The 15,075-nt window shown below is 45.7% G+C and overlaps 1 pseudogene across 1 annotated transcript; it reads left to right on the forward strand.

Annotated features, from left to right (window-relative positions):
• The first annotated feature begins 6,966 nt into the window (after positions 1–6,966).
• LOC104669242 lies at positions 6,967–8,541 on the forward strand (annotated as a pseudogene). Its single transcript, XR_748961.2, has one exon. The product of XR_748961.2 is annotated as a PSME3-interacting protein pseudogene (transcript).
• Positions 8,542–15,075: the final 6,534 nt, after the last annotated feature.

Genomic DNA, 15,075 nt, shown 5'->3' on the forward strand with positions numbered 1-15,075 from the left:
TTTAGGCCTAACAGTTTACTATGTTTTTCACAAAAATAACTCAACATTCGGAAACATACAAACAAAATATCTCACTTTTACTTTCCTTTCCTTCTCTGCTATCTTCATGTTCTCCACGTGGGAGTAAACCGCAACACTGATTTAGTATGTAGCACATGGGGAGGGAAAGCTGTTGAAATGGAATGTTTTCCTTCACAGTAATGCATGCGGTCCACCAACAGAAACCTGAGGAAGCCAACAATTTATTTATTTATTTATTTTGAGACAGGGTCTCTTTGTCACTTAGGCTGGAGTACATTGGCACAGTCTCAGCTCACTGCAGCCTTCTCAACCTCCCAGGTTCAAGTGATCCTCCTGCCTCAGACCCGCAAGTAGCTGGGAGTACGGGAGCACGCCACCATGCCCAGCTAATTTTTGTATTTTGGTAGAGATGGGGTTTCGCCATGTTCCCCAGTCTGGTCTCGAACTCCTGAGATCAAGCAATCCGCTTGCCTCGGCCTCCCAGAGTACCAGGATTAGAGGTGTGAACCACCATGCCTGGCTCCAAATTTTTAAAATTCAAGTTAACTGTACAAATACTACAGTAAGACAAAAGAGAGTCATGCTGTTAAAATGGAAATACTGGCTGAGACGCAGGGCTACCATGCAAAGCACAGGAGAAAATACCACCGAGGAAGGCAGAATGATATAACCAAGAACACACTGGACTCGGGAGACTGATGACTTGGATTTAAATCTATACTCCATCATTTCATAGCGGCTTCACCTTAGACAAGTGTGTCAATGTCTACATTTGTAAAATGAGACTGATTATTTCTATCTTAACCAAAAGATCGTTATGGAGCCAAAAAAAATACATGAAAAAATGCTGTGTAAGTTACTACACACACACGCACACACACATGCATGCACACACACACACACAATGTCAGGTATCATTACTATATCACATCTCACTAATCATATTCTGCCTTGGATTATACGAACTTGAGTATCTGCCTTACTTTCCTCCGGCACCTGGATTATAAACTCCTACAGGGCCATGTTGGTCTTTTCATTTCTACCTGCTACTGTGACTAACTCAGAGTTGGTCCTCAGGAGCTAGTTGAAGGAATGGACGAACATATCTTTTCTGCCCATTTTTCAAAAACCAAGTGATTACAATGGGTTGCATTCTAGTGATTCCCACACATGGTGTGTGGGGGGTGCTCAGTGTCCACACATTAAAGGCGTCCCCTGCACAGGTTCTCAGTGTGTTTCTCAAAATGTGTATGTAAATGCACTGAACAGAAATTAAACAAAAGCCTTACATGTCCTGAAGGACTAGAAATCTGACAACTGTCTTACTGTTGAAACTGTTACAACAAAATAAAGGATCTCTAGGGAAGTGTTTCTCAGAGTACACATAATGTATAGTTGATAATCGTGTATATCACAATTTATGAAACTTACCACATAATTTATCACCAGTGACACGATGACAGGTATCATTCGATGGCTCCAAATTGGGAAGTCTTCAGCTTCAATGAGATGCCCACAGGACTTAACATTGTCTGTCCGGAGCCATGAGGCCTGGAATTAGCCGACCTCTGTTGCTTGATCTCCGCAAAGCGGAGACAAGAGGGCACATTCCCGGGTTCTTTATTTACAAACCCTTCCCGCGCGCGCCCAAAGCTTTTCCCGCGCGCGCCTAAGTTTCTCCCGCGCGCGCCAAAACTGTTTCCGCGCGCGCCAACCTTTCCCGCGCGCGCGCAAACATTTTCCCGCCCAGGAAGATATGCAGCCCAGGGCGCAGGTGCAATCCCGCGCCCGGGAACAGTACAAACCCATGGCGCATGCGCGATTGTAATTTGAGAAGACCCGGCCCCCCATCACCGCCCTGGCCCAACCTCTTCCCCTGCCAGCCTATATAAGGCATGACCCTACACTCAATAAATGAGACTTGATCAGGCCATTTGTCTTGTCTCCATTTCTCGTGTTTTCTTGTCTCCTCCATTCCCACTCCCCCTTCCAGGGCCCGTTCGACTGTCCTGCAGGTCGGGACAATTGTCAGTAGTGTTCAGTTGTGAAATAATTTCCAAAATTGTGTATCAAACGCTAGAATAGATCATTAAAGGAGAGGCAAAATGACCTCATCTTAAAAAATATTTAAAATGATAGATTGAGATCAGCATAAAAAAGTTGGGAGTCCTTAAATAATGTAACATTAAGGCTATGAGTTTCTATGTATTATTGTTGTAATACATACAAATGTAATACACAATTGTTGGGACAAGGGAGGGGGCAGAGATAGTGGATAAATAGGAAGACAAACATGGAGAGCTTCAGTAACTGATAATGTTATAATTTTAAAAATTTTATTTTCTTTGACACATCTGCAGAGGATTATAGAAATAACATTATAATTCTTAGGGTGGGTGGTAAGAGATCGAAAAACCATGAAGATACTATCTAAGCTGCACTTTGAACTAAGACAGGAAAGTCAAGGTTGGCAGGAGCCAATGGTAAAATAAGAGGAAGCATGAGATAAAAACGGAAAAGTAGATTAGGATGACGCTGTAGCAGCAATGTTCAAAGACAGTGAAATGGGAATTGGAAACTGAAATCTCCACCATGGTTCTGCCACTCAATTTGCAGTTAACCATAGACTTTATCCTAAAGCCAAATCTGAATAAATAATCTGCAAAACAATATAAAAGGCAACCTACTCAATATCTTTCCATACTGATCCCATGAGATTCTGCCTTTCCCGTATTGCCATAAAGTTTGCTTTGGTTTTATGGAATCCACGTGTATAATCCTGTAATAAATCAACATCTAGTTTCAACATAAGCTAATTATTGGATTTTCATCTGACTGAACCAGTTATGTATTGTCTTTACACTGTAAATTTCTGTCAAGGAAAGTGCTATTTAAGAAATCAAATTAACCAAAGGTAAAAATAACTTTATAATTACTTTTCTGAAGAGTGACCAACTTCTTTCAAATGAAAATAATTCAGTGTTAGGGGAACAGAGCCATTACATCACTATCCTTTGTACCTCCTAGTACTTTGTCTTATGAGGCAGAATTAGGAAGAAAACATTTCCAAATAAAATAACTTCAAATAGCCTAGGAGAAAACTTGAGAGGTTCTTGCTACTTAATAGTGCACCTAATAGAGCTTATTTTCAAATTTCATCATTTTGGAGCTCTCCCCCAAAATTTAATTCCTAAACTAATCAAAAAAGAGCAAGAGAATTGTAAAGAACAAAATAATCTTTAAACGTTTTCCCTTATTTTTGTACCATTGTATTTTTAAAAGATATTAACAATATTAATTACTTCTTAAAAATTCAGAGATGGCTGGATGCAGTGTCCCAGGCCTATAATCCCAGCACTTTGGGAGGCCAAGGTGCTTGGATCACTTGAGGTCGAACTTGCATTAAAGATCCTTGCCGCTTGGCTTTGACTCTGGACTCTGGTGGTCTTCTTCGGGGAATAAACGGTCTGGGCATAACAGGATCACTTGAGGTCAGGAGTTCGAGACCAGCCTGGCCAACATGGTGAAACCCCATCTCTACTGACAATACAAAACTTAGCCGGGCGTGTCAGTGGCTGTAATCCTGTGCCTCAGCCTCCTGAGTGACTGAGATTACAGGCGTGTGCCACCATGCCCAAATAATTTGTTTCGCAATTTTAGTAGAGACAAGGTTTCACCATGTTGGCCAAGCTGTTCTCGAGCTCCTGACCTCAGGTGATCCACCCGCCTTGGTCTCTTAAACTGCTGGGATTACAGGTGTGAGCCACTGCGCCCGGCTGAACCCACTTTCTGACTTTGGCCACTGCATTGAGAGGGATATACTGGCGGTGTCATTATCACTGGATAAACCAAGGCCAGGGAGCCAAACCTATGGACTGGGACTGTTTCCACAGCTGCTTTCACATAAGCTTTGGTGGCCCGCCCTCTCAGCAGGAAGGACAGAGATGGCTATTGCCATCTCTGAGATAGAGTTGACTTCACTTTAGAAAGTAGAGTACTTGATGTTTCACTTCTGGTTCCTAATTCTGGGTCTACAGGGAGAGACCCCCTCTGTCCTACTTCATGTATCACAGTTCCTGAAACGCTACTAGTTAGAGGTCCTTTGGGCAAACAGCTGACCTTTTCTGCAAATCCTTCTTATCTAACAAGACCCAGCCTAAATGTCACCTCCAAAACTTTCCTCAACCTCCACCCCTAGGAGAGTAATATTCTCTTAGTACTTATCTTGTCATAGGACTTATCAGACTCTATTGTAATTAATTATTGTGATGATTTTACATTTCTCTCCTGTATCTTGATGGCTAGCATGGGGTCTTACTGAACTTTCGCCCTCAGTGCTCAATCATGGGTACTTATTGTCCTCAATAATGTGTGTTTTGGGAGGATGAGGAGAATTCAGAGAGCCGTTGTAATTAGGAAGACACCTCACATGGCTTTCCATACAGATAGGCGTTATTATTGCCATGTTACCGTTGAGGAGACTAAGCCACGGAGAGTTTTAGTAGCCCAAAATAATAGTTAAATGCAGAACCACAATCCAACTCCAAAGACAGTGGTCTAAACTAGTACACTTTACTGTCAGGCTACATCCAAATTCTTAGAAAATAATTTGGACTCATCTCTGGGTACAGATAAATGAGCCTTTGAGGTCAGAGAATTCTGCTTCATCTAGTGTGGCACTCATAATCATGATTTCATTAGCATAGAACAACTGCTTTGAGCTAAGCAACTCACTCTAGAGGCTTCTGAGTGATTAAAATTAAAAATAGGTGCCATCCACCCAAAACTGTTACTTTGAATTTCAGTGAGTTGAGGAACAGTATGTGGCCCTTATTGCTGGCTGTTTACTAAAGCCGTTTCGAGCTTGTGAAAAGAAGCCTGATCCAAGTATAGCACAGTGGCTGAGAGTGAGGACCCCGGAGTGTGACAGGTCTGGTTTGTATCTGGCTCCACTACTTGCTAGCTGTGTGACCTTGGGAAAATTAACTTCCCTTTCTGAGCCTCACTTCTCTTTTCTGTAAAGTGGGGATTATAATTCCTACTTCAATGTTGGACAGACCAAATTACAATATATGTACACATACATACTCCTGGCACAGAGCCCTCAACACTGGCAGCTACTATTCTTGTGGATTTCTGTGAAAGGGGATGCATGTCTTTCTATTCCCTAGAGCGGGGCACCTACAGACAGCTCATGCAAAGTGTATCATTTCATTAAGGAAATATTTCAAGATAAAGAAAACTCAGAACCTGTCCCTATTTTATTCAGCTGGATATTGTAAACTCAACCATGAAGAGACTCCAAGGCCGAAGCCGGTATTACTGTCACTTCCATAGCTCTATGTGGGCTCATGATTCCCATAAGGAGGTCAGGAAGCTTCGTATGTGACCAATTCTGCCTCAAGAGTCATTAGCAGGCAGAGGGTCAATAAAATCACTATCTTAAATAATTTCCTCACAAGGTGACAAAGAGCATTGTGATTGTCTACAGGGGACAGTCGCCACCCAAAGGGCTCCTGCTCCCAGTGAGAGCCTTTACAACATGAGAGGGTGATTATCAGCAATGGCTTGTGAGTACTCAACTCTTCCAAATATCAGCTCCGCTACTCCTTATGCTCTGAAACTAGAGCATGAGACCAAGACCTGGGTTGCTGGGAGGGGCCTGCAGGAGACAGCTGGACCCCACAATAAGCATGCGTCCTTCCACCTACACCTCTTTAGCTTGTACCAGACCCAGTAGTGTAGCGAGTCAGCCTAAGAATCTGAGCTCAGGACCCAGATCACCTGGACTCAGATCCTGACTCCAACTTAGTAGCTGCGTGACCGAGGACAAGTTATTTAACACCAACATCATGTTGCTGGGGGAAGTTTCCTCTGATGACAACACAGATGGGCAGAGATGGGCTGAGATTTTCGTCTTCCCTCCCAGCATGTGCGTCCTGGCTCACGACACAGGTATTTGGAAGCTTAAGTCCCAATAGGAAGCTGACCTTTCTGGATTCTGTAGACCTGTGTTTAGCATTAAGTATTTTCAAACAAGCTTTCTAAGCCAAGGGAAACAGCTTCTTCCACCTAATAATAAAGACAACGAAAGAATGGTGGCCACATTGAATGACAGAGAAATGGGACAGGGAGAAAGGAACTGGCATATACTGGCACTCTGTGCCAGATTTTATCCCCTTCCCCCACATCTCCTATCTCCACCCCCTTTAAAGATCAAAAACATTATCAGAGGCTGTCTTCATTTCACACATGAAGAGACAATAGTTTGCCCAGGTTTACACAACTTAGTTCCCCAACTCTTTCTGATTTCAAATCCCAACCTCTCTCCTTCACATGACACTGTTTATTACTTTTCCTTACACACTGCTGTTTACCTGATTTTAGATGCAAATATGAATATTACAGGGCTCGGCTGGGCATGGTGGCTCACGCCTGTAATTCTAGCACTTTGGAGAGCCGAGGCGGGCGGATCACAAGGTCAGGAGATCGAGACCATCGTGGCTAACACAGTGAAACCCCGTCTCTACTAAAAAATATAAAAAATTAACCGGGCGTGGTGGTGGGTGCCTGTAGTCTTAGCTACTCAGGAGGCTGAGGCAGGAGAATGGCGTGAACCTGGGAGGCGGCGCTTTCAGTGAGCCTAGATCCTGCCATTGCACTCCAGCCTGGGCGACAGAGCGAGACTCCGTATAAAAAAAAAAAAAAAATTTTACAGGGCTCAGGTCTTGGCCTAGGAACAAGGACTGGCATCCTGTTTTCTTCTTCTCCCAATCTTCACAGAACTATCTAGAATTCCTCATTCAATCACACTACCTGAAATGTTAGCAAGTAGAGACTTCGTAGGGTAAAAAGCCTCCTGGCATGTTCAGATGTAGGGAAAATCCCATATTTGATTATAATAACATTTTACCTCCTCTTTCCAACTTGAAAAAAACTTGGTCTCGCCTCCCGCGCGCCGGTAGATTGGTTGTTTCATTATGGATGGAGGGGATGATGGTAACCTTATTATCAAAAAGAGGTTTGTGTCTGAGGCAGAACTAGATGAACGGCGCAAAAGGAGGCAAGAAGACTGGGAGAAAGTTCCAAAACCTGAAGATCCAGAAGAATGTCCAGAGGAGGTTTGTGACCCTCGCTCTCTGTATGAAAGACTACAGGAACAGAAGGACAGGAAACAGCAGGACTATGAGGAACAGTTCAAATTCAAAAACATGGTAAGAGGCTTAGATGAAGATGAGACCAACTTCCTTGATGAGGTTTCTCGACAGCAGGAACTAATAGAAAAACAACGAAGAGAAGAGGAACTGAAAGAACTGAAGGAATACAGAAATAACCTCAAGAAGGTTGGAATTTCTCAAGAGAACAAGAAGGAAGTGGAAAAGAAACTGACTGTGAAGCCCATAGAAACCAAGAACAAGTTCTCCCAGGCAAAGCTGTTGGCAGGAGCTGTGAAGCATAAGAGCTCAGAGAGTGGCCACAGTGTGAAAAGACTGAAACCGGACCCTGAGCCAGATGACAAGAATCAAGAGCCCTCATCCTGCAAGTCTCTCGGAAACACTTCCCTGAGTGGCCCCTCCATCCACTGCCCCTCTGCTGCAGTCTGTATCGGCATCCTCCCGGGCCTGGGCGCCTACTCTGGGAGCAGCGACTCCGAGTCCAGCTCAGACAGCGAAGGCACCATCAATGCCACCGGAAAGATTGTCTCCTCCATCTTCCGAACCAACACTTTCCTCGAGGCCCCCTAGTTTCTCTGTCCTTACACAGGGAGCTCCTCCCCAAGGGTAGATCGGACCGTTCATGCTGCCTTCGGGCATTACATCCCTCAAAAAAAAAAATAAACTCCTTTGCCTGCATCCTGTGCACAACATGACGTTTTTAACCAATCTAATCTAAAAATGTGCCAGAATCCACCTGTGGCCCGAATCGTGTTTGGTTTCTCTTTCTACTGCAGTGCACATGAGCAAACCTGTCCCGCTGCCACTTTCCTCACTGATACTGGGAGGAGGGCAAGGCCCAGCTGAAGTTCCACTAAAAATGCCCTAGGAGAATAGGCACCGGCTGGCTTGCCAAAGGGTTTGGGTTTTATTGCTTTCTGTTGTTTTCTTTTCCCGACAGCACAAAGAAGTAAGGGCAGTTATTGGACAGGTGTTATTTAAACATTCTATTGTAGGTGAATGTGTTGTTTGGTTCTACTGCATTGTGGAGCATGCGGGGAAAGAGAACTGACCCAGGGGATGAAATGGAGCCCTTCCCTGGAACTAACCAGTCCTTGATGTTGTGTGACTAAGTAAAGATGATAAACCCCATCTGCTGGGGGTGTCACTTCACACTCGGCATGCATTGTGAAAGCTTTCCATACCCTTGGCCATTCTCTCTCCCCTCTTTATCCAACCCCATTTATGCAGGAAGGGACTGCTAACAAGAAAGCTTCCATCTCAAACCTTTTCTCTGCCTGGGAAATTATTTTATGTTTGTTTTTGAAATAAAGGATTTAGTTTAAGATTCTAAATTTTAGAGAAACAAACGTAGGCCTTGTTTACTCATAGCCAGACATCAGAACTGCGGGGAGGTATGTTAATGAGATGACTTATTTCTGGCAGCTCCTGGAATCCTGATATTGTAAACGAATGGGACACACTTGCATATTGTGACTGTTCTACTGAGGCCCTTCTCTGTTTAATGCACATTATACTTGTGCTTTTCACTGTGGAATCTATTTCTAACCTAAAGGTGCTGCCCTAGTACTTTTCTTTGCTGCTCCTGCTGCTCTTTTTCCTTTCCAAACAGCAACTCTGAGGCCATGAGCAGCCAAAAACTAGAGGTGCTGCTCCACCTTGTCTCATAAAGGGAAACGGGCTCATCCCTTGGATTCTGGAGGAGGGAGAGGGAGACGGTTTGGAGGCCTCTAGGAAAGAGATAAGATATGAGCTTTGATGACAATCTGTAGGCTCTCCTGCTTTAGAATAAGCGTGTACCGTTCTTCATCCATTCCCCTTGTTCCTACGTCAATTGTTTTTACTGTCTTGGGTGTGAGACTGAGACACACACAAAATGTGTTGACACTGTGATGCCGGCAGGCAGAGCAGCTACTGACTTTGAACGTGGGCAGAGAGGCCCCTGGATCTCATCCAGCCCACTCGGTTTCCCCTTCCAGTGCAGTGACACTCTGGTGCCCGTTGGCAGATGGCGACTTCCCTGCACCCATAACTGATGCTTTGTGAATTCTTCCTCCTTTTCAGAACTACTCTGTGCTAATTGTTCCTGACTGCCAGTATGGGCGCGTCAGCTCCATCCTAACAAACAAGATGTTTAGGTAAAACTGTGTAGGCACCTTCTGCTTCTCTGCTTCATTGTTCCTGTGATAGTCGTGTTATTACAGCATGTACCCAAAACAGCCTCACATTGTTACAGGAGGCAGGCTAGGGCTTCAGGTCACCATCTTTATGTGGCTTGAGTCAAGCCACTTTACTGTACCTCATGGCCTCTTGATGTGGAAAGAACTTGACAAAAGGTTGCAGGGTTTAAAAACATACATTAACATGAAAGCTAATAAACCTGTCAGAGAACAAAAAAAAAAAAGAAAGAAAAAAACTTAAGTCTTCTTGTATTACAGGTTCTCAGAAATGTTGATCCATCTTTCGTATCTAAGATTTTATTTCTCCTTTTGCAAAAGCTGCTCCAAATACCAGCTGTGCTGCTCCGCAGGCTCTGAATGTTCAGAAGAACATTCTCGTTACGAGGATGACTCCATGGAATGCTTGACCACTAAGTTTGGTAACTAGCTGGTCAGCCTTTTTCACTTTAGCCACAGTTGGGGAGGAAAGCCTCTATATGAGTGGCAGAGGCTGGCTGGCTGTTTAGCAGACTCATTTCTTCTTTCTGAGGACACAGTAGCTTACATTTCCTAGCTTTCTTTGCTATTGGTTTGCCATGGCCATGCAATTGAGTTCTAGCTAATGGAATATAAGCAGAAGTGATGCACCCCACTTCCAGGGTGAGACCCCGAACTCCCCTGCTCCCCATGCACAGCCTTCCACTCTCTCCTTCCTATTGCTGGCATGAAGCACATAAGCAAGCTGTCTTGGAAGCCACGCATTGAAGCTGGTGAAGACTACAAGATGGAAGCAGCCTGGTCCCGGAATCACCACTTGGAGAAAAGCCTCTTGCTGTTCACATACACCAGTTTTGGATTTCACATAGGGAGGCATAACCAGCAAAGAATAACCAGTTAAACCAGTAAGACTTGGATTTCTGACCCCCTAGCTGACCGACAAATCAGCTGTCCCCCTTCTGATCCCCTAGCTGACTGACAGATTCATGAGAACTATTGTTATTTCAAGTCACTGAGCTTTGGGACAATTGACTTTTGTTGCAGCAGCTGATTAAGACATTGTAAATTCTCATTAGTTGCATCACTTTGACAAGTCAGTCTAACCTCTTTCTTCTACCAACACCACCACGACCACCACTGCCGCCGCCCTCCACTGTACTCCTAAAGAGAGTTGCTACTTTTAGGGATTCTTAATTTCTTGAAGTCGCTATGTGGAGGCCAAAGCAACTCCATGTTGGATGCTAATCTACCTTGTTGACTTCAGGTTAACCTCTGCTCTGGGAAGACCGTTAAGATTTCCAGTTTGTCTATTATTCCGTGTGTAAGAGCACATACTTACTGTAAATCCTGCCCTTAGGTCAAAACAGCTTTGCTGTTATCATACTTTAATTGTCTTACACATCACTTCTGAATCATGTATACCCTTTCCCTGTGGTATATCAGCCCTGGGTCTGCAGGGTAATGGTGCGGGGATCCACGATCTCATCTCTCCACCACCAGACACTGACATGGCTTCTGTTTGTAAGTTCCTATTAAATATTACTTTATGTTTTTGTTGTTCGTTTTGTTTTTTTCAGAAAGAGTTTTTCTCTTGTTGCCCAAGCTGGAGTACAATGGTGCGATCTCGGCTCACTGCAACCTCCGCTTCCCGGGTTGAAGCGATTCTCCTGCCTTAGCCTCCCGAGTAGCTGGGACCACAGGCATGTGCTAATTGTTTGTATTTTTAGTAAAGATGGCATTTCTCCATGTTGGTAAGGCTGGTCTCAAACTTTTGGCTAAAGTCAGCTTTTGGCCACATCTGTTGATCAGCAGGGAAAGAGAAGGAGAAGAGGGATTTTCACACTTAGCAAGCAACTCATGTGTGCCAGTTGCACAGAAGCAAGGTTATAGTGAGCTATCCAATTCCCATTAGAGAAACAAGGGAGCTGGAACTCAGAGAACAAAGTGATTTGCTGACAGTGAAGTCTTGTGAGTGGCGGTGCTGGGATTGGAGCCAGGCTAACTTGGCCCTAAGGTCCATATTGAACAGAAACCTTCTCTGTGATTCCCCAGCAGACACACATAGCCGTGCCGTTTCAGGTCCACTCTCAGGTTGCTTCTGCTGGGGCCTTATGTGCCTGAGCGCAGAAACTCATAAACAGTTGAGAACCCACGTGGTGTTGTAGTTCAGCATGAACATTTCAAACTCTAACCACTCCTGCATCTGCAAAATGGCATTTTCCCTGCTGGATGTCTAGGGTAGGGTAGCATCCTACCCTGTATGGTTCGTAGCTGGGGCCCCTGTCACCAGGGAAATGGTGCTGGTTCTCACCCAGAAATAGATAAAGAGGAAGTGTCTCTGCTGAATAAGAACAGATATGCAAGCCTATCCCGACTCCCTGCTCCCTGAATGAAGCAGGGCCTCCTGGCATCGCTTGATGTTTGTGACGCTATCCCAGGTTGCATTGGCAGCAGCCAATACCAGGGTTTTCCAGAGGCTGAAGTCCAACACATGGTTAGTGTCATTGCCTTTTCTTCCCTTCCTCGGGATCAGAGGAATAAACATCTCTTACTTAGAACTGTTCCAAACAGACTTAGAGTGGCAGAGGAGTCACTTAACCTATCAAAGGCTATTTTGAGCAAAGCCACCTTGTGTCACTGAAGCTGTAGAACGGAGCCACAGAAGGAAACTGTTAAAGTCGCAGGGTCAAGGACTAGGTACCTATGTTATCCTGACAGCACAGAAGCACGGCCTGAGTCTCTTCTTTGGCTGAGCCAAGGGTGTGCCAGAGAGGCCTGAGAGAAAAAGGAGTGGCCCTAGTGGCCAGTACCCTTTTGGTTCAAAAGGAACATCTCCTCTTGTTTAAGTGACTTGGCTGAGCTTGCTACTTCTGCTTTGAGAGTCAAATATCAGGATCAAGACTTTAATTATCCCCAATTTACAGATGATGAAACCATACTGGGCAGGAAAGTAAGTCACTCCAGGAGAGCAACTTAGGCCTGGGCACTGGCTGAGGACACGGGGGAAGGACAATTTGGGATGTAGCTTGTTAAGGGGCTTCCCAAGAGTTCTTGGGATCCAGATGTTGAGAGGATAGAGCAGAAAAGTTGCCAGGGAGACGAGGGTAGGGTGCACTGCGAGACTGGGAGAAATTAAAGAGAACTCGCAACAGAGCCTTGGGACACTGGCAGGAGGGTGGACCACTCTGTTTTGTGCTGCAGGAGAAGAGAGCAAGAAAAGGAATCTGTGTTAAATACCGACAGCCTGCAGGAGAAGCAAATGCCCTTCATTTTGTTCATCCGCAGTGAGACTGGCATCCCTGTAGCTTTGGGAAACCAGGCTAGTGTGGATGCCAGCTCACTCCAGTGGGCCTGACTGGGAGACCATGGGCTGGGATTCTGGTCTGGGCTCCTAGGCCTGATGGGAGGAGAGTTCAGCCCCAGGTTTCCTGTACTTCAGCTCGTATCCAGACGATGGTAATTGTTGGAATGAGAGACTCACAGGAAGCTGGAACCTGAACTTTGTTGTCGTCCCATGTGGACACCTGTGTTCACTTTCTATTGTACCTCTTGCTGTCTGTGTGTTCTTAGGTAACTCACTTAAACCTTTCTGCATCTCGTTTTGTTCATTTACAAATAAAAGACACAACAGTTATGTCAGATACTGTCCTGAGGATGAAATGGGAGAAGGAGCAGCCTCTTCTGCATTCCCCTGGCTTCCAGTGGGTGGAGGCCAGAGAAGCTGCTAAACATCCTGCCAGGCGCAGGACAGCCCCCGTCACAAAGAACTGTCTGGCCCTGGTGTCAGTAATGCAGTACTCAGGAGCCCTGGTGTGGGGGAAAGAGAGGAAACTCAGAAACTTGGCACATCTCAATTCAAACCCTGGTTTTAACACCACCAGCAGGCCTTGGTCAGGGAATAGTATCTAGCTAAAATTCATTGACTTCATTTTGTTTTCATTGAATTTATATTTTGCTGACTTTCCATTTGTGAGAGTGATAGAAATTTCCTTTAAACATGAATTTGTAAATACGAACAAGTAGGCCATTCAGAGAAATACATAAAATATGTCATAGGAAAGGTGGCACTCTCATATGGCAATAATTATGACAGAGGCCGGCAAATGACCTGAGTGACCTGGAGTGACCTGAGCACTGACTTCCAATCGCCGTCCGTAGGATGTCCTGCATCCCCCAGACCCTTTCCTGGGTCCTCCTGGGCCCTAAAACCCTCTAGACCATCCAGACCTCAGGCCACCCACCTCTCTGTTGCCAGAGCAGTCTCCATTCCGGAACGTGCTGGTCACCACCAACAGCAGCTGCTCCTCCTCCAGGCAGCTCAGCTTATACTTGTCCATACAGAGAACCTGGATGGCACTGAGGTGGACATAAGCCCTCAGCTCCCAGTAGAAACTCTGGGCTTCCTCCCACACCTTCCCCCAGCCGGGACTCCTGGGCTCATCTGTCTCTCCAGTGCCCAGCACAGGCGTGGCACAGAAGAAGTGAATGGACCGATTTGAACACATCATCCTGGATTCTCCTTCCCCACTCAAGCCGTGCAGCTAACCCATCGGCGAGTCCTGGAGGCTCCGCCTCCAAAATACTGCCTATCCCATGTCCAAACGCCTCTCACCACGTCCACTGCTACTTGCAATTCTGTGTGTGTGGAAATATTTCCACAAAATTGGAATGAGCAGGTCACAGCTGACGCCTGGAGGGAATGGCCGGGGAAATGTGCCCTCACCTTGCTGCTCTATCCAGGCACACCCAGCTAAAGATGGGGGACCTGCCACCACTCTCCTGGCAGTTCCGGACTCCTGGGAGCCAGCAGGTGAGGACCCAAGAGTGTCTTCAGCGACCTGGCTGACCTGGTCATCAGTCACTCCCACCTTGGCCTAGGCCTCTACATGGCACAGATCACAGCTCATTCCAACCTGGCATTACACTGGTCTGTGCCCTGTCCTCAGGGTCACATCCGTCTCCCAGAAACCGTGCAACCCTAGAAAACCCATGAACCTGTCTAACAGTCAGGTTCCTCCTCTGTGCATTAACAATGACATTGACGCCTGCTTTGCAGGGTGCTGGGAGGATAGAGGGAGGTGTATGCTGGAGAGCTCCCCAAGGGCAAGGCCTGGCTCTGCGTCACTCACTCTCAGATCCTCAGAGCCTGGAACTGGCCCAGCAGGTGGCCACCATTCCCTAAGAGTTGGATTTGATCCGTCAGTGCTGAAGGCAGGGGATAGAGCTTAGACAGACCCCCTGTGTCCTGTCTTCTTTATCTGCAGCTTACTCATCCTTGCCCCTTTCACATGCACCCTGCAGAGCAGGTGTTCACTGAGCTTCCACAAAATTCACTAGAGCAGCTGATGGATCCTGGGGCCTGGATTCACTGTCAAAGTGTTTCTCAAAGTGTGCTCTCCAGAACACCATGGAAAACTCATTTACTGTATAAGTTTGAAAACCCCTGCCCACAGGTCTACCTTTGTGTACGAGCAATCAGCTCTACCATTCAGCCCAGGTGTGTGTTTGCTGGACCATCTGGAGGAAGCTGAGGAGACATGAGCCGAAGGCAGAGGGTGAGTCCGAAGTGGGATCTTGGGACAGGTATGAGAAGTTAGGCAAAAATGGGATCATTCTAGCCTTAGTAACCTTAGATAATAGTTCACATTATTATTTAGTTAATAGGGTTGTACCCACGTTAAATTTCTTATTTTTTTTTAAGAGGGAAAGTCTCACTCTGTCAA

This window comes from Rhinopithecus roxellana, chromosome 19, assembly GCF_007565055.1.
Source record: "Rhinopithecus roxellana isolate Shanxi Qingling chromosome 19, ASM756505v1, whole genome shotgun sequence".
Lineage (NCBI taxonomy): Eukaryota > Metazoa > Chordata > Mammalia > Primates > Cercopithecidae > Rhinopithecus > Rhinopithecus roxellana.